Genomic DNA, 26,833 nt, shown 5'->3' with positions numbered 1-26,833 from the left:
ACCATTCCTTACCTCTGACTAAGACCATATACCTTCCATACTTGTAAACATCTGAGACTGTGAAGGATTTTTTCTTCTTCTTCTGCAAATAAAATTTACATAGCACAGAAGTTTTATGACTCATTCCTTGCAAAGAAAGCAGGTGGTGTCCATGAATAGTTTGCAGCCTTTTAGGGACTAGTAGAATGATTGCTACCAAATTTTCATTTAACTCTATCGTGGCCGTGTCTTGAGAGACCAACCAATATAAAATGGACTTTTCCACTGTGCAAAATATGAGAAAAAAATAGCGCTGTTATTAGCAGAAGAGTCTTTTAAAAAGTCTGCTGGGCAGCATATAAGCGTGAAATTTTCTTATTTATGGGGTACAGTCAACCGGACTGGAGAAAGATAAAAAATAAAATCAAACAAAGGAAGCCAAGAAAGATCTGAGGCCTTCCTCTTCTCAGAGGGGCAGCTTGGAGCAGGGTGCATTGCCAGTGACCTGGTGGCTGTCTCCTGGGACTCAGTCCCCTTGTTCCCAGCTAATGAGCTGGGGTCACCCTGCTCATGAACTGGGATGCAGCTCAGGGTCGCCATTTGTTACGAAGCTTTTGGTGCTTTTGCCTACTTAAGAACATTCTATAAACATTAGAAATAGCCTTTACGTTGTTGTTGTTGTTGTTGTTGTTGTTGTTGTTGTTGTAAAGCTTGGCTGAAAATCAGTTTTCGCCTGTCCTGAAAGTGTGTACGTAATGGTGCTAATGATTTCACCCTCGCTATCAGGGTCCCAGCTTCCGTCCTCAGTAATCTGACTCAGCAGTTGTTCTCAGTTTCCTTTCTTCCTAGAATCTGCCTGTGGTTGAAGCTGAGGCTGGCTGGCTGCAGGGCCAGCGTCTCTCGGGCTTGGATTTACCCGAGGGGTCATTGTAAATCTGTTCTGGACTGAGAGTTGAATGTGGGTTGGAGTATTGCTTGCTTATTACAAACTCCTAAGTTAAAAAAGTAAAAAGAAGCCCTGGCTGGCGTAGCTCAGTGGATTGAGCGTGGGATGGGAACCAAAGTGTCCCAGGTTTGATTCCCAGCCAGGGTACATTGCCTGGGTTGCAGGCCATAACCCCCAGCAACCGCACATTGATGTTTCTCTCTCTCTCTCTATCTCTCTCCCTTCCCTCTCTAAATAAATAAATAAATAAATAAATAAATAAATAAATAAATACAAGTAAAAAGAAAGGACTTCTGGTCATGATGGCGGCATAGGCAGTCATGGCTTGCCTCTTTGCATGACCACATCAATATTACAACAAAAGTATAGAACAACCATCACTCAGAACCATCAGAAATTGAGTTGAATGTAAGCTTGACAACTACGGAATTAAAGAAACCACATCCATCCAGACGGGTAGGAGGGGCGCGGACGTGGAATGGGCTGGTCCCTCAGCTACGTGTGATGGATAAAAATTCAGAAGGGATATCTCAGGAGCAAGCAGTCCCAGCCCCACACCAGGCTCCCCAGCCAAAGGCAGCCCCACCTACTCAGACTCACTCCCTCTGAGCTCCAGCACCAGGGTAGCAGCTGGAAAGGCACCAGTGGCGTACAGGGGGGACTGAAGTGTGTGGCATCAAGGTGAGCAGAGGCCACTGTCCCTTCTGTAAACCCTCCCCCAACACAGCTGGCAAGCTGGTGCCATATCTGAGACTCCATCAACCTGGCCAACACTATTTGACCCGCCTTGGAGATCCCCAGAGACTCTGCCCCACAAAACTTATGGGCCCACTCCAGCTGCTTTTCCATATGAATGGCTGATCTTGGCTCAAGCTACACAACTTTCTAAATCCTATCAAACAAGCAACACCTGGCCTCAGTGAGCCCCTGGCCCGGCGCTAGCAGCAGCCAGCCTAGATTCACAGCTAGGCTTCGCCTAGTAACAAGTAGCAGCCATCTCAGATTGCTTAATAGCTCAGGCAGGGTGGTCCTGGGCAGAACACAGGCAGGGGCTAACCTTGGCCTCCACTACCTGGGAAACCTCAGGGCCAGCGCACCCAGTGGACAGCTACAGACCACACTGGAGCACTACCACCGTGCCCCTGCATAGCTGATTCTCCATGGAGGGTGGAGGTTGGTGGTCAGTGGTCATAGCCAATCATTGCAGCTGACTAATGTAGGTAAATCCCTTCCATTGATCTGCCAACAGCAAGCAAGGCTCAACTACAAGAGGAGGGTGTAGTCAGCCCTCAAGAAGGGCACACTTTGAGTACCCAGCTTGGGTGAGAGAGGAGGCTGTGCCACTGGACCCCACAGGACACCTACTACATTAGGCCACACTTCCAGGACACAGTGTCAAAGCAGCTCTACCTAATACACAGAAACAAACACAGGGAGGCTGTCAAAGTAAGGAGACAAAGAAACATGGCCCAAATGAAAGAACAGGTCAAAACTCCAGAAAAAGAACTAAATAAAATGGATATAAGCAATCAGATGCAGAGTTTAAAGCACTGCTTATAAGGATGTTCAAGGAACTTAGTGAGCACCTCAACAGCAAAAAAGATCCAGCCAGAAACGAAGGATACACTTGTTGAAATAAAGAACAGTTTACAGGGAAACAATAGTCGAGTGGATGAAGCTGAGAATCAAATCAATGATTTGGAACATAAGGAAGCAAAAAACAACCAATCAGAACAACAAGAAGAAAAAAGAATAAAAAAAAGCCAATAGTGTAAGCAGCCTCTGGGACCACTTCAGAGATCCAACATTCCCATCATAGGGGTGCTAGAAGGAGAAGAGGAAGAGTAAGAAATTGGAAATCTGTTGACAAAAATAATGTAAGATAACTTCCCTAATAACTTCCCTAATTTGGTGAAGGAAATCAACATGCAAGTCCAGGAAACACAGAGGATCCCAAACAAATTGGATGCAAGAAGGCCTACTCCAAGACACATCATAATTAAAATGCCAAAGATTAAAGATAAAGAGAGAATCTAAAAATCAGAAAGAGAAAAGAAATTAGTTGCCTACAGGGGAGTTCTCTTAAGACCATCAGCTGATTTCTCAAAAGAAACTTTTCAGGCTAGAAGGGATTGGCAAGAAATATTCAAAGTTGTGAAAAGCAGCGACCTACAACCAAGATTGCTCTACCCAGCAAAGCTGTCATTTAGAATGGAAGGGCAGATAAAGAGCTTCCCAGACAAGAAAAAAACTAAAGGAGTTCATCATCACCAAACCATTATTATATGAAATATTGAAGGGACTTACTTAAGACAAAGGTCAAAACTATGAACAATAAAATGGCAAAAATTACATACCTATCAACAATGGAATCTAAAAAAACAAACCAAGCAAGAAGAACAGAGACAGAATCATGGATACGGAGAGCGTTTTCATGGTTGTCAGATGGGAGGGGCTTGCCGGTGATGGGTGAAGAGGTGAGGGGATTAACAAGTACAAATAGGTAGTTACAGAACAGCCTTGGGGATGTAAAGTACTGTGTAGGAAATGGAGTAGCTAAAGAGTTTATACCCACGGACAGGAACAATGGTGGAGGGATTACCTGAGGGAGTGGTGGGTGCTGGGTGGAGGGGGGCAATGGTGGAAAAATCAGGACAACTGTTATGGCATAATCAATAAAATATAATTAAAAAAAGAAGACTGGGCTTTTTCCTTTGCAGCTAAGGTTTCTGAGAAAGTTCTGAGGGCTGGCTGCCCCTCCCGTTCAGGCTTGAGCTCCTGCCGGGGCTGGTACCCTCACCTCGCAGACCCTGCCCTCGGAAAGGGGCCAAGCATTTCTCAACAACCACAGTGCATATTTCTGTCTTTATCTTACTTGACTGTCCTTTGGAATTTGACATTGACCATGGCCTCTTCCTTGAAGCGTTACCTTCTTGGGCCCTGCTGGTGTTACTGCCCCTGCCCTGGGTGTTCCGTTTCACTGCCCTTGGAGGGTGCTTCTCTGCTCATCACCTGTTGAGGGTGGGTGTGTTCCAGCATTCGACCCTCTGCCCCCCCCACCCCCTCGGCCTGACAGTTTTCCCAAGGGTGTTCATCTGTGACTCAGACCCCTCTCTCTTCAGGGCCCACACATTCCAGCTGCCTACTGGATTTTCCGTGCGATCGACCGCAAATATCTTAAACTCAGAATGCCGCAAATGGAATTCACTCGGTTTCTTCTCAGACCCGTCCCTGTTCCTGTATTCCGTGCCTTCGTGCTGCTGTCATCTCCTGTTGAGTTAGAGAAACGGGCCACTTGAGTCGACCAAATAAACTTCTTGTTCTTCTTACCTTTTTAATGCTGTGAACACCCAGCCCACTTCCTTACTCTAAGGTGGCTTTTTCAGAGTCACTATATACCTTACCTCCTGCAGGAGGAGTCCCCAGAATTCTGGGCCCAGTCCCTTGTCTTGGGGTGTGCTAAGTTTTGTTTACCTATTGATCCATCCTTGATTGGGGTTAGCTGTGGCCAAGGTCATGCCGTAGTCCCGCTAGGGCCTAGCAGAGTGGTGGTACCTTGGAAACGTGCAACTTGCTGAGAGTGTCTGAGTGTTACTCCGTGGCTGATGGGTAGGCTGCCCTTGGCATTCAGAGATGGGGCTGGGATGTCAGCTGTGGGCTTGCTGGTCCCGAAAGCCCTGTTTCTGGGGCGCCCATCATTTGTTGGCTTAAAGTTGGATGTGACAGCGATGGGCAGGAGGCAGTTTTGGTGCATTGGGAAGAACACAGACTTGTAGTCCTTCCCTAAGGACTAGGGAAGAAGAATGTATGAGAAGCACCTGATAAGAGCTGGTTCTCAATAACGATATGCTTGGGGCAATGACCCAGGGGCTGGGCTACGTGCTCAGATGCAGCCGTGACAAGAAGGTTCCCTGTGTGGCTCAGTAGCAAGGGATGGAGGTCACAATCCGCAGCTGCATTCTGACTCCGCAGCCTGAAGGTCTTCTCAGAGGTGAGGCCCAGGGCAGACCGGGGCAGCTGCTTTATGTTCCGTAATGTAAGTTGGAAGAGCTTTCTTTAGCCTCAGATGGACTTTCCCACATTTTTGTAACTAGTGGGGGAGAATCGGGGGATGGCGACATCAGTGCTAGTCTTGTAATGACCAATTCCCGATTCTGCAGTTTGGAGAAAGTACCTGAGTTTCCTGTTTCTCGCCCTTCTTGTAACAAGAAAGCTCTGTGTACAACATGGTTTGAGTCCTGGGAACCACCAGTCAGTTGCTCTAGGCTTGTCCTTACCGGGGAAGCTCAGAGGTTCACCTGGGAGATAACATAAATAAGTAAAAAGACGTAAGGCTCCAGTCCTGGCCAATTAGCTCAGTTGGTTAGAGCATCGTGTCCATGTGCCAAGGCTGCCAGTTCGATCTCTGTTCAGGGCACATACAAGGATCAACCAATGAATGCATAAATAAGTGGAACAACACATTGATGTTTCTCTCTCTCTCTCTCTCAAATGAATAAATTAAAAAGATTAAAGACATAAAGCAAATCCCATTGGAGTATGTGAAGTCAGGTATGTTTGCTGCTGGACAGGCAGAAATATTTTATATGCAGATCAAATAAAAACAACTCATTGTTGCTGATGTTAGTTGGTGCTCTTCCTGCAGCCAACTATGTCACGTGATTTTCTCCAGTTGCCCCGACGGCTTGTTCAGAGACCAACGCGACATTAGGAGGCTCATGAGACCGCAGAGTGTTTTGCTCAGGGAGAGGAAAGCGTGAGCCCCTAGGGAGCCTGTGGGGATGTAACAGTCCTGCACCGAGATTGGAAGCGAGATCTGGTTTTGATCGCTCTGTTTTGTAAACTCTGTTTTTAAAGTTTATCTTGTCTTGCAAATATCCACCTGCACGTTGGAGATAAGAACGGGAGAAGGGCAGCTGATGATGCGTGTGGGGCTGTGTTCGAAAAAGGTTCCAGCCTCCTGGTTACTGGGCTGTGGCAGAGTGCTGTGTCTGGAATGTGTCTCCGTGCCTCTCCCCACCCCGGCCCCAACCCTCTCCATGTGCCGGGTCAGAGCATGTGTTATTAGAGATTATTCTGAAGACTTAGTGAGTTAGTCTTTAGAAAGTAGCACTTAGAATGTCTGTCCTGGTGAACACTTGTCTCGCCATGTTATTGCTAATTTTTTATTGTTTAATTTTTAAACAAAATTGTATTTAAATTTGTACTTAGAACGTTATGTTTCTCCAAATATAAACTAATATTATAATTTTTCATAACTTGAGTCTAACACGCAAGATTCCCTTTATTAATTGGATTTTGTCTTTTCGGTTGGAATTTTCTTTCGAGGTAGCTTGTCTACTTTTGTGGGGTTAGGCTGCTAATCTATAGCATCAATAATCTATACTAGTAGTTTTTTATTACAAATTTGAGCAACTGATTTAATTTTTCTGTAATCTTTCAAAACTTTGAGGGAGATCTGCTTACGTCCCATGCACATAATTGATAGGAAGTGAGTACTCATCCAGCAGGTTGTAATGTCCGGTGGCAGGACGGCATCCATGCAGCAGGCTGGACGTTGTGCTGAGTCTCACCACCTCTCGGTTTCGCTCATGCTCTTCCCATGTGTTTCTGTTATTATTTCCAATGTTGTTGAGCTGTCTATTATTGAGAAACCCTTTTATGTAATCAAATAACTCAACCTTTGTTTTCGATAATTCTTCTAATTCATTTGACATTCAGCCACTATAGTTTCTCCAAAGCTTAAATTAAAATGCCAATCATTTTTTCCTTAGCTTTAAAATAATACAAATTTTGCCCTGGCTGGTGTGACTCAGTGTATTGAGCTCTGGCATGCAAACCAAAGGGTCGCCGGTTCGATTCCCAGTCAGGGCACATGCCTGGGTTTTGCAGGCCAGCTCCCCAGTAGGGGGCACTCGAGAGGCAACCACACATTGATGTTTCTCTTCTCTTTCTCCCTCCCTTCCCCTTTCTAAAATTAAATAAATAACATTCCTTAAAAAATAACATAAATAAAAATTTTTAACTAATATTACAAATGTTTTTCAGGGCCTATGATGTGCTGGGCACTATTTGCATAAATTTTTCTTATTTAACCTTTACCTCACTGTGAGCCCCATTATTGGAAGATGAGGCTCATCTTGCACCTCAGGCTTCCAAAGTGCACATCCTTTGCCCAGCCAGTAGGGACCAGAACTGGATTAAACCCAGTCTCTGTGTCTAGCTGCCACGATAACAATTATTCAAAAATGATAGCTCTTAGAACTGGGTCTGTGTATGGCATGAGAAATGTGTTTAAGTTAATTTTTCTCCATAAATATACCTGTTTCATGTGGTGTGAAGAGTGCTTCTGCATTCATAGACACCACACAAAACTGTTTTCTTTTTAGGAGTTGTCTCTTAGGCTTTTTTTAGAGAATTGATACAGACTGAAATTGGAAATAATTTAACAGCTTTACAGAGAGTGTGGTGGATCAACCATTTAAAAAAAGTCATAGTTACTTGAACTTTGACAGGCTTTCAGAGTTCTTTTGAGGGTGGAGGTAAAATGTATTAATTTAAACTTTAAGTTATATTTATTTTTGTTGTTTAAGTTATATTTATTTATTTATTTAGTAGGTAAAAGATCAACATAATGCAAAATTTTTAAAGTACACAAGATTATGCGGTAAAAAGTCTTCATTCTACCCGTTTTCCTTAGTCTCAGTCCCTCTTAGAGGCCAGTTGTTAGTGTTTTGTATAGTCTTGCAGAGCTACTTTGTATGCATATAAACACCTGTCTATCCCTACCCGCCTTTCCACCCACCTGGTACGTACACCTCTGTTCTGTATCAGTCTAGCCTCTTAGCCTGGAAGCCATTTATTTATTTTAGTTTACAAAAGGCCTCCTAATTCATCTTTCCTTCTGTGGGTGTACCATTATTTGCCTTGTCTTTTAGGACAGAGCTTCTAAGTTGTTTCCAGATTTTGCAGTTACAAAGAATTCTTTCACACAAGCACGGGTGTTAGAATAAATTTCTAGAAGTGGAATCTCTGGGTCCAAGGTTTGTGCATTTGGAATTGTAATCGATATTGCCAGGTTGCTTGCCATGGAAGTTATACCCCCAACAGTGTGTTGGGGGGCCTTGTAGACTGTCCACTTTGGAGTCTTCCTCTTGAGGGTGGGAAGTAGAGAATTTGAAAATATTCAGGTACTCTGGAAATGTCACATATATTTGAATCCATAATGTGTGCACACGTAAATATATTTTGATCTGTATTTCATTGTTGTAGAGTCATAGTTCGGTCTCTCTTTGGAAGCTGGATGTCTCCGTGGCAGTTCTCACCCTTGAGAGCTGTCTATCAGATGGAGAAATGATGAATAATAAGGCAGTCTGAGGCACGTTTGGATTCACAGCCTCTCTTTCTCTCTGCGCCCCTCCGCGTTCTGTAAGATCCAGCTCAGTGCGGCCTTCTTCCATGAAGCCCGTGGTGGTTATGGCTCCCGCTGGCCCGGGACCTCAGGTGGACCCCGAACTCTACCACGTGCCTCCATTACTGTTGATCCGAATCGTGTTTTCGAGCCGCGTCAGGGGGGTCAGACAGTTAGGGGTGGCCTCCCTCGTGGCCTTGCCCTATGACTTTTGTCTAGTTCTTGGGACAGAAACAATCACATTCAATACATGCTACTTTCTCAAGTTTTAAAAAGCCCCCCCCCAAACACTTTATTGTAACATTTTCAGCTTAAACCTTAATGTTGTTCAGAGTAGAAAAGTAATAACGATCATTGTAGAAGATGTAAAAAGTACAGAAAATGGTATAATGTAAGAAATATAGAAAATTATACAGAGCAACAGATAAAAATCACCGAGAACCCTACCTTCCGTAGGTAATCGCTCCATCAGTTCTTTTGTCCTTTTCTGTGTGTGTTTAATTTCATCGGAACAACAGGCCAGTGTTGTTCCATGGAAGTGTTGGCAGCCAGTGTTGTCTGCCAACCACAGACAGTTCGAGTGTGTCCTCCTAGAACTTTTCCTGGGCACGCACACACACAATGTGAAATGTAAAGGGAACTTCAGAAAACAAATGAAAAACTAAACCACACCGTCACGAGGCTGCGCCTGCTTTGGCCACTCAGCGCCGCGGTCAGCTCCCTGCGTGTGAGTTTATACGGGATCCGCTTCTTCTAAACGTGCGCACTGTGTCCCGTACAGCAGGACAGCCCAGTGGCGTGCACTGCTCCCTGTCACAAATAATGCTGCGGGGAACAACATCTTTTTACATAGATGCATGCCCAATCAGTCTTGTAGGATAGATTCCTAAAGGTGGAATTAAAGATCCTGCACGTCTAAGTTTTTACTGACAATGTCAAATGTCCCTTTTCAAATGCCTTACCTGAGTGTTTTCCAATAAATATCACCTCAGTATCATCATCGGCACTGGGAATGATTAGTCTCTTTTTCCAACGTGAGAGAGGAAAATACGGCGTTTTATGCATATATAATTTACATTTCACCGATTAGTGAGGTTTCGTATCCTTTTTTTTAATCCTCACCCAAGGACATGCTTACTGACCTTTAGAAAGAGGGGAAGGGAGGGAGAGAGAACATCACACCTGGACAACTGGGGACTGAACCTGCCACTCAGGCATGTGCACAGACTGGGCATTGAACCTGCGACCTTTTGGTTTACAGGAGGATGCTCCAGCCAGCTGAGCCACACTGGCCAGGGCAGGTTGCATATCTCTATGTGCTTCTTCAGTGCCTGTGTGCCTGTGTGCCTGTGTCTTTAGCTATAAATTGTCTGTGTTTTTTTTAGTTTCTTATTGTTCAGTTTTTTTTTGATACTGACTCTTTTGTCTGTTACATATGTTGCAAGTTTTTTTTGTTTTTGTTTTTTTTTCTCAGGTGGTTGTCTCCTAATCCATTTTACATGGCCTTTGGCCATACAGGCATTTTAAATTATGTAATAAATCTGATCATATTTAGAAAAGACTTCGATACCTTCACATTTATAATGTATTTTTCTCTGGCGCTTTTATAATTGTGTTTTCTTACATTTAGACTGAGTTCTATTGATTGAAGGATTGAATTCCCTTCCTTTTCTCCTGTAGTTTAATCATGAAAATCCGTCTGTCTTTCTATAATATTTTTATGATCTGCCAAAGGAGTGTCTTATAATAATAGATCACATTAAAACCGAATGATGGAAGTTTACGTTGTTACAGATGAATATTGTTTGAGGATTTTCGAATCATTCTTCAGCGCTCGCTCAGCATGGCTTTCACACCAAGTTCCCTGGTCGAGTTCCCACGGCTCCCAGGACTGGGCTTGGGTGTGTCATAGGGGATGTACAACTCAGGTCTGCTTTTATTATAATGTTCCGTGTGAAAATAAAGGTATTCCTGGAAAAAAAAAAGAACCAGAAAACCAATGATTTGCCGATGTCTTTGAAGTCTGGGGCATGGGGCAGGTTTTTCCGAGGGTTATCCGAGGGTTCCAGTGCCCGGGTATCAGCCGAGCGTGGGTCTGTGTGCGCTGGAGCCGGAGCTCCTGGAGGAGCTGCCTGGGCGGGGCCGGCTCAGCCTCTCCTCCCAGCCCTATCCTGTTACAGCTACGCAGCGTGTTCTGCAGTCTGACCTTCTGCTCTAGAACACTTTGCACGCTGTTATTCCGCATTTCCTCTCGGATACCCTTCTTGTCTGTATGCTGGGATCTGGTTATTGCAGAAGCAGTAAATACTTCAGAGCATAAATATTTTCGTTAAAACTGAAGTTACAGGTCTAAATCTGTGAGCACAAAAGTGAAGTGGAAAATTACTGAGTGCGTTATAAGCTCAGACCCAAGAATGCCAGGAGGGTTTTATTTTTATGTTTAGAAAAGAAACATGAAGTGTTGTTTATCTGTGGGTGTGAAAAATATGTTAAAATAGCTTCGCATAACTATTTCAAACAGCCGTGCCCCATCTTAATTTGATAACTTTAGTCTTGTCCAAATACACTTGTCTCCTGGAGTGGATTAATGCCATATTATTTCTTATTTGGACTCCTTTGAGTTACTGCAGACTTTTTGGCCATTTAATTCTTACTCCTCACCCTAATGTAACAGTTGACCTTGAACAGTGCGGTGGTTAGGGGTCCCAACCCCCGCCCCAGTCAAAAATTCACATTTAACTTTTGATTCTCCCAAAGCTTAACTGCTAATAGTTGACCAGAAACCTTACATACAGTCAATTAACACATATTTGTATGTAATTTGTATGTACGCTGTATTCTTACAATGAAGTAAGGTAGAGAAAAGACAATGTTATCAGGAAAATCACGAGGAAGAGAAAATACTACAGTATTATACGAACTCGTTGAAAAAAATCTGTGTATAAGTCGACCCATGTAGTTCCAGCGTGTGTTGTTCAAGCGTCAACCGTATTGAATTGTTTTTCAGAAGGTATCAAATCAGTTTTAGTTCTTAGTATCATCCCTTTGGGGGCTGAGGCAGAAAAGCGTACATCTCATCGCAAATGCTAGGCCCAGTTTTCAGGCAGTTGCTGCTCGGTCCCTAGTGAGTTGTGAAGAGCTATTTCATTCCATGAGCCAGACAAGAGGAATTCCAGGTCACGCAAGCATCTCTGGCCCTTAGGTTCACTTGTGGGGAAGATGACACATGGTCAGCACAGCTAATTATACTCCAAGGAGCAGAACCTCCCTCCCTCATCCTCTCCCTTCCATCCAGGGCTGTAGTAGTGACTGTTGGCCTTAGAAATGCCCTGCGGCCACATGTGCTTTAGACGCCCTTGGATTTTGTAGGTTGTGGCTCTCTCTTGCCTGGGTCGTGTAAGAGCTCCCTCTGTATGACTAGCTGCTAAGATCTTCCCTTTCCCCTCTTTTAGAAGAAATGAGCAGCTCCAACTTCTTAAAGTTAGCCCGTGGAACACAGTGGTTTCCGTCGGTGAGGTTGGCAGGTGAAGACAAGTGTCACCGTAAAGCGTGCGTTTGTGCAGGGGCAGGAACCTCCAGCCTCTCTGACCTTGAGGGAGGCTGGCCCAGGCAGTAGGGCGGACAGGACCGCGGGTGTAGCATGTAAGGAAGGAAGGGAGAAGGGCAGAAAGAGAGGAAGAGGAGGCCACCGGCAAGGGGGCAGAGACCCAGCCATTTATTTGGTTGTATTCATGGATGCCAAGTGCCACCACTTTAGGAGTTCCCCACTCCTCTCCCACACTTGCCTACAAGAACGCGTCGTGTGCAGGGTCCTCCCGGTGCAGTCATTCTGCCCACGCAGGTGGCCTTGTGGGCGAAGCCCTTGTATATGAAGTGGGTGTGACGTGGGCCAGCACGTGAGCTTCCGTCATCCTCACCGATCCCACAGTGCCTCTGAGTAGAAATGTCATCTATAAAAGTAAGTTACTTGCTTACTACTCTGGGTTTTTAGGATGAGACCTAGTGTAGTAAATAAATAAGCTGCTTTCTTGGACAAGGGGATGGATATAAAAGAAAAATGAAGGTAGGAAAAGACGGGCATTTTATGGAGCAGGCTAAGTTTTCTGGGGGAAACCCTCATGTCCCCCACCCATCCTAGAGTCTCTTCCCAAAGCCAGTTTTCTGGGTCTCGAAGTTTTCATTGGCAGCCCGGAGGGGCGTGCGGGTGCACTCTTTCAGGACAGGTGGATGAGAACTGGGAGCCCCCAGCAGCCCTGGCAGTCAGCAGCCGCCGCAGAGCTCCTAGCCGTGAACTGACACGCACTGCGGCATCCTGGGAACACGCGAAGGGAGGCTGCAGGTTAGAATCCTTCCAGGCCTTTCCTGGTCCTGATTGATCATTGCAATGAAGTCTCTAGAGGCTTGAAACCTATTTAAAAAAAAAACCAAATTGTTCACTGAATATGGGGTCAGTGCCATCCTAAGCAGATTATATAAATTCTGACATCTTTCATGTTATTTTTGTTTATATACGCGTATCTAAAATGGGAAATGCTTCTGTCGTCTCATTTCTAGCCAAGGATGTTTGGACGAATGCATCATGGAAGGGCTATGATTTTTAACGTGCTCTCGTGGTCAACACCATACCGTTACTGACAGGGTTCTGTCAAAGGTAGGTGCAGCAGTAGCAACTGTTTTATTCTGGGCTAGAGCGTCATTTCTCAGGGAAACGCTTGTCTTGGGAGGAAAGGTTAAATTCAAGGTTATGTGTGAACCATGTTTTCCCCTCAAAGCTTCATAGAAACACTGAAATGATCTTTAAATGTGTAGCCCTGGAAGGGCCCTGGGTTAATTGTGGAGGGGTCCCCCCATGCTCCGGCCACATTAGAGGTGTGACTTGGAACCGTGAGAGTGGAGGCAAGGGAGATGCTGGGTGTACCTACTATTAGAGGGCTGTTTTTTTGGCCTGTGCTTTACTATGGCAGCTAATATTTGTTGAGCACATACCGTGTGCCACTTACTGAGCCAAGCTGCTGAGTCGAAATCCTCAGAACAGCCTTCGAGCTCTAGGCCACCGTTAGTGTTCATTTTATGGAGTAGGGACCTAGTTTACAGGAAGGATGAGTTAAACTGATCACGGTGGGAGGAAATGGAGTTAGGGCTGCAGCCGATATCTCTGGCTCTGGGGGCCGGCCTGGAACAAGCCCTTAGCTCTGATTCTCTTTCCTTGTTCATTGGTTCAGCCCACCAGCATGGCTGGTTTTATGCCTGCTGCGCATGAGCACCCCACTCGGCTCTGGAGCTCCGCAGTTGGTTGTCAAATGGCTGTGACCTTGAATGTGACTTGATGGCGCATTGGGATAAGGGCGGTGCGAGAGGAGGCCCAGGGCTAAGCAAATCCAGAGAAGGGCCGTCGAACCTTGGCGAGGAGCAGTCTAGAAAAGTTTGCTGGATAGGTGCTACCAGCTGGGTTCTGAAAGACCAGATTGGGAAGCCAAGTAGGGCCTCTCAGGACAGTAGCACCCAAGGGCTTGGAGAGCGGAAATGACGTGGTGGTTTCCCGCCCGTGGCAGGCGGTTGGTGCCTGTGGGGAAAAGGCAGGTGAGGGAGGGCACAGGGCACTGGGTGAGCATTTGGGCTTGGCTTTGGCACTAACTAGCAAAGTCTCGACCTCTTCAGTCCTCAGCTTCCTCATCTGTAAAATGGGGATACAAAACATGCCTATCTCAGAAGCATTAAATGACAGAACGAACTGGGACTTCTAAGTACAATGCTTGACATGTAGTAAATACTCAGTACATTGAAGCTGCAGTTATTAATCACCATCGTTATTATCACCATCCTCTTCCTCCTCCTCATTAGGCAAGGACCAGATCTTCATGGGCCTTTCTCATCTCTTATTTAATCTTTTGGATCCGCCGTAGCCTCCCCACGGACTGGGGAAAATTCTGAAGTCTCTGAATGTCATAGTGGGAGGTGTGTGTGAAGTAAATTTCGTAGTTAAGTGGCAGCAAGATCATTTTGATGAAATGCATTCTAATATAGCAGAGGCTGGGAGCCTGTTCTGATCTCTTTGTTCTGGGGAAGTTTGTAAGGAGGAAAAAGCAGTAATATTTGTAAGGAGGAAAAAGTGGTGTCACTTTTGCAAAAATCTCCTTAAACACAGCTATCAAACCTGTCTCCTGGGAAGGCCATTTGCCCTCCTTGATCCTTAACAATTCAGCCTCCCTAGATGCTGAGCTTCCTGGAGACCAGAACCACTCTGTACTCGCTTTTGTATCTGCAGTGCCTGACGCTTGGAGGCGGCTCTGTGGCAATGAGCTGATGAGTGGATGCTAATGGTATTCCTTAATGTTCTGGTATTTGATATTTTTAAAGAGGGGCAGACATCATTAAGAAAAAGGATAAGATTTATGCCAGTGCATTGTTCGGTAATTTTTCTGCACTCAGCTATAATATTCCCCTGCTCAGAGGCTATAGTGATTTCTTTTTTAAAAATATATTTTATTTATTTATTTTAGAGAGGGGAAAGGAGGGAGAAAGTGAGAGAGAGAAACATCAATGTGTGGTTGCCTCTCGCTCGCCCCCTACTGGGGACCTGGCCTGCAACCCAGGCATGTGCCCTGACTGGGCATCAAACGGGTGACCCTTTGGTTCAGAGGCCAGAGCTCAGTCCACTGAGCCACACCAGCCAGGGCTGAGCCACACCAGCCAGGGCGTTTCTGTTCTCTTGCACACTGATACAGACAGATGTTCAGAGACAGTTAAGGTGTTGAGGGTAGGTGCACTTTAGTAGTTATATCCTTACTGTCTAGCACAGTGCCCAGCCCATCGTAGGGCCTTGCTAATTATTTGTAATAATGACTTTCTTTTAAAAATGTCCCTTAGGCTATTTTCCTGAAATAGAATTTTAAGTTAATAAGGACAACAAATGTGACTCTTGTTTTCTTTTTTAAAAAATTATTTATTTACTTTTAGAGAGAGGGGAAGGGAGGGAGAAAAAGAGGGAGAGAAACATCGATGTGAGAGAGAAACATCTATCTGTTGCCTCTCATATACGCCCGGACTGGCAACCAAACCTGCAACCCAGGCATGTGCCCTGACCGGGAATTGACCTGGTGACCCTTAACTGTACAGGCCGATGCCCAGTCAACTGAGCCACACTACTCAGGGCTTGTTTTCTTTTCTGGGCTCACAAGTTGGAGAACTGTCTGTGGTCAGTACAAAGTTCAAGTTTGAGTGGAGATGCTCTTCTGTTTAAAAGGTTGGCTTGCATGCAGTATGGTGTGGCAGAGAGCCTTTGCTTCTCGCCTGGTGCCATTCATCAGTGTTGCATTACAAGGCCAAGGGTCTTCAGGTGGCATGGCTACAGTGTTTGAGGCCGTGGACTTCAGGCCCCAGCTCTGCTCCACATCGATTTCTTATTTCTGAGCTGGATCATTGGAGGTATGTTTTGGCTGACCTGGAGAGCCGTCCCCTTCAGGGGAACTGCCTTCCCCTCGCCCTCTCTCAGATCCAGTCTTTTATGCCATCACACTGATAAAGCACACACCTATTTTCCCCCAGGCACACTAGAGAGAGCCCCTTCCACCCAGCATATATCACTCTTTTACCTCGGGACAAAACACTTTCTCAAAGTATAGATCAGTGAAGCCTCATGCCTCCCCCCACCCTTGCTCTTTTCATTGCATTTAACAGTTTTTGATTCATCTTCCTCAGTTCTAGTCTGGCTGGTTTTTGAGACATTAGTAAGTTGTTCCTGTCTCATCCCTCCTCTGCGTTCCTTTCCTTTCTGTGTCTCTGCTTTCCTTTCTCTAGTCATGTGTGAACTCCCACGAATCAGCAACCTTGCGGTGAGCATGCCTTGGGATGCAGGCATCACGGACTGGTGCTTGCTCCAGCACTGGAGTTGGCTCAGGAGGAGAGGGTGTAGAGGGGTCTGTGCTCCCTGCCGCACTTACCCATGAACATATAAAAGCGTATTGTTTTTTCTGGGATTTATTAGTCTTTTAAAAAGTCTTTAAATTTTTAGCTTTATTGAGGTTTAACTGGCATATGTCATTGTAAGATATTTAAAGTGTCCATCATGTTGATTTGATGTATATATGGGGTTGGCCAACAGTTCGTTTAATTTTTTCCAGATGATGGCTCTAGTAATGCTTCGCCGTCTTTGACTTCATTCGCAACAATTTTGTTAGATTGTATTGTGATAGCTGTCATATCAGCGCGCATTAAAAAATCCTATCAAAATCGGTGAGCTTTTCTGTAGCTGTTTTAATATTGAAGATGGAAGAAGATATGCAACATTTTCAGCGTATTGTGCTTTATTATTTCAAGAAAGGTAAAAACGCAACTGAAATACAAAGAAAGGTTTGTGCAGAGTATGGAGAAGGTGCTGTGAGTGATCAAACATGTCGAAAGTGGTTTTCATAGTTTCTTGGTACTTTTGACTTTTGGCCAAATAACTCTTTGCTGTGGGGGTTGTCTTATGCCCTGGAAAATGTTTAGCAGCACCCTTGGCCTCTCCCCACTAGAAGCCAATAGCAGGAGATAGCCAACATACTCAAAATATCCAAATCAATAAAGTTATTAGTGAAATGAAAAATGTGTCTTTTATTTTACAGAAAAAAAAACTAAATAGATTTTTTGGCCAACCCAAAATATTGTGAAATGATTCCCCCCTCCAGGTGATTAGCACATCCCTGTCCATCACCTCACCTGTTTATCTGGTATTTCTTACTCCGTTGGCTTCATGGTGCCCTTTGTGTTGTGGCCGCCTCCTGACTCCCGGGAGGGACACAAGGCCCGCTCCTAAGTGCACAGGATAAAAACTATAAAACACAGGAGGCGCTCAAGAGTGTTGGCTAGGACGGTGTCTGTGGTGGGAGATAAGGACTTCAGCTCGTTTATTCTGCTGTCTTCCGAGGCACCATCCTTGCAGGGTAATTAGCTGCACTAATACCCAGCTTAGCGTTCACCTTTTCATTGGCTCGGTTTCCTTTAAACATCTGACTCATCCTTCCCACACACCTCCTGCATAACTTTCCACATGATCCAGTCTCATCAGGTAATTCCCCCCTTCTCTTTCTTCCCCTGGAGCCCTCCGACTTCCTGTTCTGTAAGGGCTGGGAGGGGTAACACTTCTGAAAGACTTCGAGACCATTCCCCTACTTCTGGGCCCTTCCCTACTCACGGGCTCCACACTTGGCAGAACAAAACCACCTCCCCACCTCCTGAAACAGAAGGGACGACCTGGTACCTTGCGCCTCTCAAGTTAAATGTCCAGGGGCTCACCTCTACATTGGCTTGCGCTCCCCTGGTGTTTCCTTCTGGGTTTATATTTTTTGACGTGGGCTTCCTGAAATTCTCTCCTTTCATCAGGCCTGGAGCTTTTAGCATTTGTGTCCTGTTCCCCTCCTCAACTGGAAGTGATTTCTCAATTGGGAAAAGAGCAAAACCATCTTTATTTTGTGACAAAGGAAAGCAATGTCCCAACCTTTAGCTCCAAATTTCTGATTATTGACTGGACTGAAGTCCCCAGACAGAGCAAGGAATTAAACCTAGGTACTCCAGACCCATTTTTAGTTTTCCTTTGTCCTGGTCTGTCTTTATTATCTGATGCACATGAGAGCAGGCTTGGATTCTCTTTTGCCATCTTTCCCTGGTGAGAGTTTTTCCTTCAAGCGAAAATTTGATGGGAAAGTCCAGCGTGTGTAGTCTGTGTTTTCTGTTGAATAATAAGCCCATCTTCATGAGTTAGGTTGTAAAGACAACTTGTCTCGTTTTCGTTTTGCAACTCAAAGAACACAAGGAGAGGGCAGAGTTAATCGGGAACCACAGAGAAAATTAAAGGGCAATGAGCAAGTACCTAAAAAGAGAAGGTAAGACAGGTAGGACTGTTTCTGTTGGAGAACCTGAGGCAGTGTCTTAATGAGAGTGTTAAATATGTGAGGGGGTAACGTGGAGAGGATGGATCCCACTGGCCCTTTTCAAGGTGAAAGAAAGACTTTAAGGAGAAATAGGTGCAATTAGCAGGAGAGATTTAAGTGTATTTTACAAGAAGACATTTCAGCACAGTGGAGACTGTTACTGAAATGAGCCACCAAGATATGGTCACCTGGGGTCTTTTTTGTCTTTGATGTGATTAACCACCATCTAAAAATTCTCAACTTGGTAGAGAAGTGACTAAGCACCATTACATTTTTTTCCAAATTGGTGCACTCTTTTGAGAGCATTCAGTCGCAGGTATAGGATGAAATCCTCATTTTTTTTTATCACATGCCTATTGAGGTTGCTGTATTAGAACCCTCACTGACCGATCGGACTTCCTGTAGCAGTCAGTATGCTTGACAAGTGCTGAATTAGGGCCCCAGAACTGGCTTAAATGGAACATTAAAAAAATGTAACCGAAAGATGCTAGCACATTTTAATTTTTATTCTTGTCTCGTACTGTGTTTGTTTGGAGCTCCCATTGCTTCTGTTTCAAACACTCCATTTATGGAAAATAAAATGAGCTTGGACGTAATCTTCTTCCCCAGCCTCTCCCCACTTGAGCTCTTTGTTTCTTCTTGAGCCACGTGCCTTTGCCATCTTCCTTATTTTTTTCTGGAATGTTCTGGACCCTGGGACAGTCTCCAGGTGGTTGGTGTGCATCTTCGTCCACTCCTGCTTTCTCACCTTAGCCTCTGTCTGGACTGACCTCTCCGCAGCGGCCCAGCGTGGCTGCGGCTCCTCGTTCCTGTCCTTACCTCGCATTTCCCAGGACTCCGTGGGCAGAGAGGCGTCCTTCCTTGTTATCAGGGATTTCCCGCAATCAGTAGTCTGTGCTGAGTGAATAATCGTTTTTGAGGAAGCGATATGTAAATACAAGGAAGTATAGTCATTTGATGTTGGGGCCAAGTCATTTCCATAGTTACCGCTTGATGGAAGGCAACATGTTCTGATCCTCCAAGGCTCTCCTTAGAGCTGCTGCTTCTGAGGTCGTGGCGGTGGGATATCGCTGTGGAGAGAAAGGTTCCTGTTGACTGCACACTGCATAGTGGGTGAAGGACTGGGCCTTGGAGCCAGCCTCTGCCACCCACCAGCTTGGGGACTTTGGCCGGATTAGACAGTCTCAGCTGGCTGTAAATTGGGATTGCGAGGATTACATGAGATAATGCATGTAAATCACTCAGATGATATTATAGCCGAAATGATAAATGACAACTGATATGCTACTACTCCTCAGGGAAGACTTATTCCAAATTTTCTTATAGAGAGGATTACGGAAAGGCAGAGAAATAGTGGTTTAAAATACCTTTTTTTTTTTTTTTGTCTGATACGACATTAATGCTCCAGAGGTTGCACAGGGGCAGAGTGGAGGTTTCTGCTCCCCTTGCCTCCCTCCGAGGATGGACGCGTTCCGTGCCTTTCTCTACGCCGGTGGAAGTGCGGACACAGACACAGACACGATGACTGGAGTGACTTTTGTTTGCCTTGCATGTTCCTCTGCAACTCTTCCCTCCTACCAGTGCACCATGGGCGCCGCTCTGAGTCAGTAGATTCAGATCGAACTAATGTGTAATAATGACATAATACCCTAAATAATACCCCATGCCAAGATTTCTTTGGCCATCACTCCACTGTGGATGCTCGGGGTGTTTGTTGCTCTTTATGCACAGCCCTTAAGATTCACTGCTTTTGTTTCCAGTGAGTTTCCCCAAAGTGGCCTCGCTGAGTCACAGCACGTGTTAATTATAGTGCCGAGGGACTTGGGGTTACAAGGGCTGTATAAAACCTTGTTGGTTCCTGCCCTCTTACAGTCTAGTGGAAGTACAGATGTGCATTCTTTTCCCAGGGATTTTTTTTCTTTTTCTTACGCACAGAGATTTCAGCAGGTGGTGATTTTTTTCCCCCAGGGAAGTTTGAAATCCTTAACATTCTGAAACTTAGGTCTAAATCAAGAGAGCGGAGGGAGCCTCTTTGCATTACGTTTGCATGCTGTGTAATAGTTGCTGTATTTATTCGAGATGAATTTGTCAGACGTTGTTCATGTTTAAGCTTTTCAGCTCGTAAGAGCTAAGAGTCCAGTTTGAGGACTGACGCGCTGGACATTTGCCCTCCTGTTCCCGCTGTGCTCACACCCTGTAGGGCTGCAGGCATCCCCCACTCGGGGGCAGCCGTCCCCATACACACAGCATCTTGTCCCCAGAGGCCCTGGCTTGCTCTGCCTCAGGCAGGCAGCTGGGCAGATTTTCAGCCGGAGGTCACCCAGGGTGACGGAGTGGTCCTACGCTAACAGATGATGGTTTTTACAGCAGTAGATGACTGTGCGAGAGGTAGACAGGTAATGTCATTTCTTCGTAACGTCAGAGAGCTACTTAGCACCACGCACATTTTCCTACGTACCCCCTTAGATGCCGTGTGTGTGTCTACTAGGCAGAGGGCGGAGGGAAGAAAGAACATTCCCGATGGCTCTGCTGTGCGTGTGCACATGTATGTTTGCAGTCTGTTTACATGGAGGTATCCACATGTGATACCTCGTGACCACCTCTGTTTAGAGGCTTTGTTGTCTCCCATTAGTAATTATCGCTCGGTCCCATCAGGTGGGGTTGTGCAACTCTAACAGCTGACACTAGTTCCTACCTGCGTTTGTGCTTTCTCCCCTCTGAGTCACCGTCTGGGCTCTGGAGCAGCAGTTGCTCTAACGCTCCAGAGCCCTCTTGGTTGTCCCCCCTGCTCCCTGGAGTGGGCGCCTATCTGAAACCCACCTGTCACGGTTCTCCGTCCGTGGGACTTGCACTTGCATTCACATGTTGCCTCCTTAGGAGGATCAGCCTTAACGTCAACAGCTCTGTCACCCTTGGCCTGTTGGGAAGCCGTTTTTGTTTTTACTCCTGTGCTACATCGCAGGCACTCGCTCTCTTTCCTTGGATTTCCTGCAGCGTTGGGTGAAATAACACCGATAACAAGGCAGTGAGAACAAACACATGAATGGTGCGTGCCATGCACCAGCGCCGTGCCAGCCTGTGGGTATTCCTAACTCCTGCAACCCTCCCAGCAGCTCGAGCGGTGGGTACTGTCATCTCCCCGTGCTCTACACGCAGAAAGGGAAGTGGCCGCTGAGCCTGGGTCGTGCAGCTTGTAAGTGGCTTCTGCGTGGGAATGCCTCCCCATCTGAGTGAGGCTGGCTGGTGGGGCTCAAGAGGCCAGGGAAGAGGGCGCTGGACACGCAGACCCAGTTGCAGAGACTTGGCGGAGATGCTTGGCCGCTGCTTGTGTTTGGATAGGAAGTGACACTGATGAGTCCTCTGCTCTGAAAGCCCTGGACCTGGAAGGGAAGTCGAGGGAACTCGGGCTCTCAGGCAGGAAGGAAACGGGGGAAAGGGAGGTGTGGAAAACTTGGCTCCCGGAGGAGGTCGCTTGCAACGGGCTCTCACGAAGAGCCCCTCAGGGCACACATCGCAGGGGAGGGCGAAGCAAGTTCAAGGTGTGTTTACCCTCCGAGAGTTGCTTCTGTTTTGATGAGTGAGTCATATGACCAGGCTGGAAAACCTCTTTGGCTGCTCCTGTGGTTGTGTTTTTGAGATTGGTTTTGGAGGAGCTTGTGTGCGACGTGCTGGGATTGTCTCACAGCGCAGCCCAGTCTGGTGCTCTGGAAGGAAGCGTCCAGGTAAGAGCTGTGCTGCGGAGCTGGTGAGGGGAGCAGGGGGCACTGTGTGTGGCAGGGGCAGGGCTCCAGTACTGGGCCAGGCCCTCTGCATGGAATAGCCTGGGGCTGAAAATTGGTCACCAGCCTCGGAGTCCATTTCTGCCATATCGAAATGAAGGCCACCGTGGGTGACCAAAAGTAGACACTCCCCCACCCCTGTCCCCACCCTGGTGTTTCAGTCTTCCTTATAGAATGTGCTTGCTTGCTCTGGTCATGGGTATTTTTGTGTCACCAGGTTGTAGTCTCAGCCCCTATCTGGATGTGATTACCGTAGTTCCCTGAGTAGGAACACCAGGTCAGATAATGTCCTTAGTGTCCGCATGATTTGGGGCACGTTCTTAACCTCTGCAGCCTCAGTGCTCTGGTCTATAAAATGGGGGCATTAGGAACAGCCTCAGGGCCATAGGGCCCTTGGAGAAAACGCTCTGCAGGGTAAATCCCGGCGCTCATCATTGCCTTTTTAGTGTCTGACAAGGGCGGGAGTCTTCCATTCTGGTTCCTGGCTGGGATTAGCCCTGACGTTCTGGGGCCCAGTCACCATGGAATCGGAGAGCTGCGGATTCTATGGTCTCAAAAGAAGGGTGGAGTCTTAGGACAAAGCATTCCTGGCGTGAATAGACAGAGAAGGCTCATCTGAGAAGCCAGCCAGACTCAGCTCTTCTGGCACCAGGGATGATGCCAGTGGGACACGGAAGACTCCCTTATCTTACGCCTGATTGCCTGGCCTTTGCATTTTTTCCAGGTTGTCACTCTACCTACAGAAAGAAGTTTTCCTGCCGCCTTTTAAAAATGAAATGAGCTCTGACTGTCCGTTTGATCTAGTTAAACATAAGTTTTGTTTTGGAAGGGCAGGAAGGGGGTTCAGTTGGAGGAAAAATTCTGACCCCCTTTTTTCTGTAATATACAATGTGGGCACTATTATGTTATTTTACCAGGTTACTTGACAAATTTCCCTTGAAGAAATGCTTTATTTAAAACCCCAACTTTTTAATATGGAAAATGCCAAGCATGTACAGAACTGTAGAGGGGCATGGCCCCTCACATACCTGTCTCCCACGAGCGAGGGATATCAGCGTGGCCCGAGTTCCTTCCTCTGTACCCCATCCCATCCCCCACCCCGTTATTGTTTAAAACACCCCAGATAACATTGTTTTATCCATACATATTCCAGGTGGATTTTGAATGCCTTAGAAGTTTCAGTAAAGTCAAAAATGAAACTTTCATGTTTTAAGATTCCTCTCGTGGGAAGATTTTATCTTTTTAGAGAAGGCAGTTATCCTCGAAGCTGGGGATGGGGAAATGATTTTTTTTAAAACAATTACCCGGGGCGGGGGTGTTCAACTCCTTGTCCTCCCAGAGTCTGCTTCTGTAGCCCCTCACCTGCGCCCCCTCAGTTGAAAACCCCAGCCTCTGATACTCCGTGGAGCTGGCCTGTTTCTCAGTGCTGGAGCAGGAATTAAAGATAGGGGACTGCTGCTCGGGGGTAAAAGTGATTCCAGGTGAGGGGAGCTTTTCCTCTCAAGAACCATTTATAATTTTAACAGCCATGGATGGGGCTGTTTAAAAGTAGACTCTTCTGCCTTTTCGACCAGAGTAGGCTGGATATTACTTCATTGTTCCTGTTTACTACAGGGCAGATTTTGACGCGGTCTCCCATGCTGTGGAGTGCTTGTTTTTAGAGTTTACCTGTCCCCTCCCTCCTTGCCACCTTCACCCCCTGTCATGTGCCTTTCCTTGTCTCCTTGAAACCTGCTGAGGCCCCAGAGGAGGGCCCAGGACCGTGTGCACAAGAGCTGGGAGGGTGGTGGTGTTTCCCGAGCACAGGGGTGGTGTTGGGATTGAGAACTTTGCGCGCTTTGACTGCTCTGGGACGTTTTGGCTCCGCTTGCTGGTTTCCAGCGATCTTTCGCCGAGATGACGTGGTCGTGCGGCCGCGGCTCATGGAGGTGAGCTCGCACCCTGATGGGAACGGTTTCTCGGGCATCTTTCCTCTAACTTCAGATGTAGCGTAACGGAGCCTCGAAAGGTCTTGTGCATGGCTAGCACCCAGGAAAGCTGGAAAATGTGCTTTTGGACAAATGTTTCTCCATCTCACCACTTCATGTTTGAGAGTGAGTTAGGAGGCGAGAAATGAAGGAATTAAAAAATGTGACCGTTCTGCTTTTGTTGTGGCAGTTGCTTAGCAGCTGAAAGGTAGGGGCTTGTGTTTTCAAGCCTTCCACAGTGATTTTACTTGGCTAAAAATAATTTGATGTATGGATATCATTTGGGCGTTCTACTGCAGTAAAATTTATAGAAGCAGTGAATAGTCTAATTCTCCCCAAGCCAGACTCACTTCTTTTTTGCCCTTCTCTAAGGGGGGAAATCAGAGAAGACATTTTTCCGACCCCTTTCCTCCACCCCCGTTCCTTTTTGAAGTTCCCCTGCGGAAAGTGACCCAGTATTTTTCAAACCCAAGCTGTGCCGCACACGCGTTTATACGCAGGACGGACTAGTTGCATCAGTTTTTCCTCTCCCACACCCAGACGAGGGTTACATAGTTCTGTGAGGTGTGCTTGGGAGCTGTGAAAATACGGAGTGCTGGAAAAGTTCCAGAGCCTGTTGGTAAATATCCAATGCAACTGAACAGCAGTTGGCTCCTGTTAGTGATTTGAGAACTTCAGGGGGGAACAGGCAAGTGTCCATAGCATAGCTAGGGAGATAAAAAGAATAGGTGAGGGCCATGTTTACGATTTGGGTTTTAATTTCTCTTTCAAGTCCCTAAAGACTGGACAAGTAGTTTAATAAAGAGGATTAGAGTGTATTGGGTTGATACTATGAAAGATCCCTCTGCTTCTCATCCATCATGTTCAAAGATTTATTACATCAGCGGAGTGGATTTTTCTACATCATGAGAAAACCGTCCTTGCTCTGTGCTTTCAGCTGAGCAGGTTTTTCGTGGAGAATGTTAGGGAAAGAAACGAGAGTCAGGGACGCTGAGAGGTGACCCACAGCTGAGAGTCACGGAGACGATGTCCACGACAGAGCTCCCGGGGAGCCACCTGACTCGTGAGGAGGGGGTTCCAGAAGGGACCGCGCTTTTCTGCATGTCCCTGTCCCTGTGCCGTGTGGTATAAAAGGCAGATGTGGTGCTTACAGAGCAAACATCCCGACAAACAGTTTTTGGCAGTCACGGGCACACAAGAATCCTGTTTGTCACCTCAGTTCCATTGTCGTTTTTGCAAAGAACTTCCATGGGGTGCCTCCTTTCTGGGGCCTTTGAGACCACTCTCAGCGCCAGGCACCTGAAGGCCTACAAAAGGGACGCTTGGGTGGTGGGGATATTCTTTTGGAAATCTCAGTTCAGTTTTTCGCCCCCCTACAGAGCACCAGTGAGCTGAATAACCTCTCCTTCCGGTTTTGCACGGTTTAAGCCTCTCTTAAGCACCCCCCACAAAGTCAGACCTATCTAAGGCTCCAAATTCCTCAAGTGTCACTGAGGTCACCAGGAGGCCCTGCCCTGGCTGGGCAGCAAACCTCCACTCCTTCGGGATTCATTCTTTCATCGCAACGACAAATATTTATTTAGCTTCCTGCCATGTGTGAAGCTCCGTGTTCGGTTTATAGGAGACCACACGCTGAATCGGACACAGACCTCTCCCTCCGGGATTCCCAGGGGGAGCTAAGACACAGGTGGGAGTTTCTCCCGGGCGAGGGAGACAGGTGTGCCGTCAGCTGTGGAGGCACAGCCACGCAGGTTGTAAGACCAAAGGCCATTTGGAACCAATTCCCCCCGATGCTAGAAGAACCGTTGCTAACACCAGGCACTATCACATGTTACTGACTGAGATAGGACGGAGGCTAGTCTTGCCCACTCTGGGCGGGCTCCATAGGACTTTCCCTCGAGTGACTGACTCCTTCTGCCCTGGGTGGCAGTGCTGGGAGACACAGTTCATTTCTACTCCTGGTCCCTTTCCCCAAGGAATTGTCGGAGCCTCACAGAGCTTCATGCTGAGCTCTGTATTCTTTGCTTTTGCCCTTTTCTCTTCTTTTAAAAGGACCCTCTCCACAGTGGTTGGGAAGGTACTCAAAGCCTTCTTTTCACACCTGCCTTGCTGTCCTTTGAGCTACTGGCTTGCAGTGACTGGGAAGAGGAAGGGACTGGGCCCACACCTCCTGAGTGTGTCCCAAACTTTTTCTCACTTACTGCTCACAAACGACTGGGCAGGTGCTCTCTTTACAGATGAGTAAACTGAGGCTGAGAGAGGATCGATGACTTGGCATTCAGTCCAGGGCTGTCTGGTTAACGCCAGTGCTTTGCCCCGAGGTTTGCCCATGTTCTTTTCCGTAAGAGTAAACTGGTTCTTGGAAGCACTCAGCTCAGCTCCTTCTGTGAAGTGTCCTCCCTCAGTGTAGTCTTTAGCTCCGCTTCCCTTTGCTCCTGGAGAGAAGGGGCTCGGAGCTAGAGAGCGCTCAGAGCTTGTGACACTCTTCATAGGTTTTTTTTTTTTGCTTCTGCTTCTTATTCCCAATTACTTGCATCTCTAAAGGGCTAGCATCTGACTCCCTGATCTGATGCTGCTTTTCTAAGATACACCTTAGAAAAAGAGGATTAATAGGTTGTATTTTGAAATGAGAATCAATTACTGTCTTAGAAAAATCGTGAGTCAGTACTGTTAGTTTTACAATCCATAGTAACAAAAAAGCATGATTTTAACTTCCTGAATGGGTATCAGCAACAATTGCAGCTCATATTCTGTACTAGATATATTCTTGAAGAGTAGATAAGTAAAATCCTGCCTTTTGAGTTGCCTTTTTATTTTTAAAGGAGCTTCCCATTGAAACAAAA

General features: G+C 46.4%; 1 protein-coding gene across 3 annotated transcripts in view; it reads left to right on the top strand.

The window, feature by feature from the left end:
• PTPN14 (protein tyrosine phosphatase non-receptor type 14) overlaps positions 1-26,833 on the top strand; it is a 194,197-nt gene that overhangs the window by 31,412 nt on the left and 135,952 nt on the right. Inside the window, exon 1 of one of the 3 annotated variants that reach the window (XM_036015871.1) lies at positions 21,703-21,966. The exons of the other annotated variants lie outside the window; for them this stretch is intronic. The gene's annotated coding sequence lies outside the window, so the exon portion shown is untranslated. Of the gene's footprint in view, positions 1-21,702; positions 21,967-26,833 lie in introns of those variants that run through there. 3 annotated transcript variants of the gene reach the window in all.

Source organism: Phyllostomus discolor, chromosome 14 (genome assembly GCF_004126475.2).
Source record: "Phyllostomus discolor isolate MPI-MPIP mPhyDis1 chromosome 14, mPhyDis1.pri.v3, whole genome shotgun sequence".
NCBI lineage: Eukaryota > Metazoa > Chordata > Mammalia > Chiroptera > Phyllostomidae > Phyllostomus > Phyllostomus discolor.
Note: the sequence above shows the minus strand (reverse complement) of the source record. Positions and strands in the feature narration are given on the sequence as shown.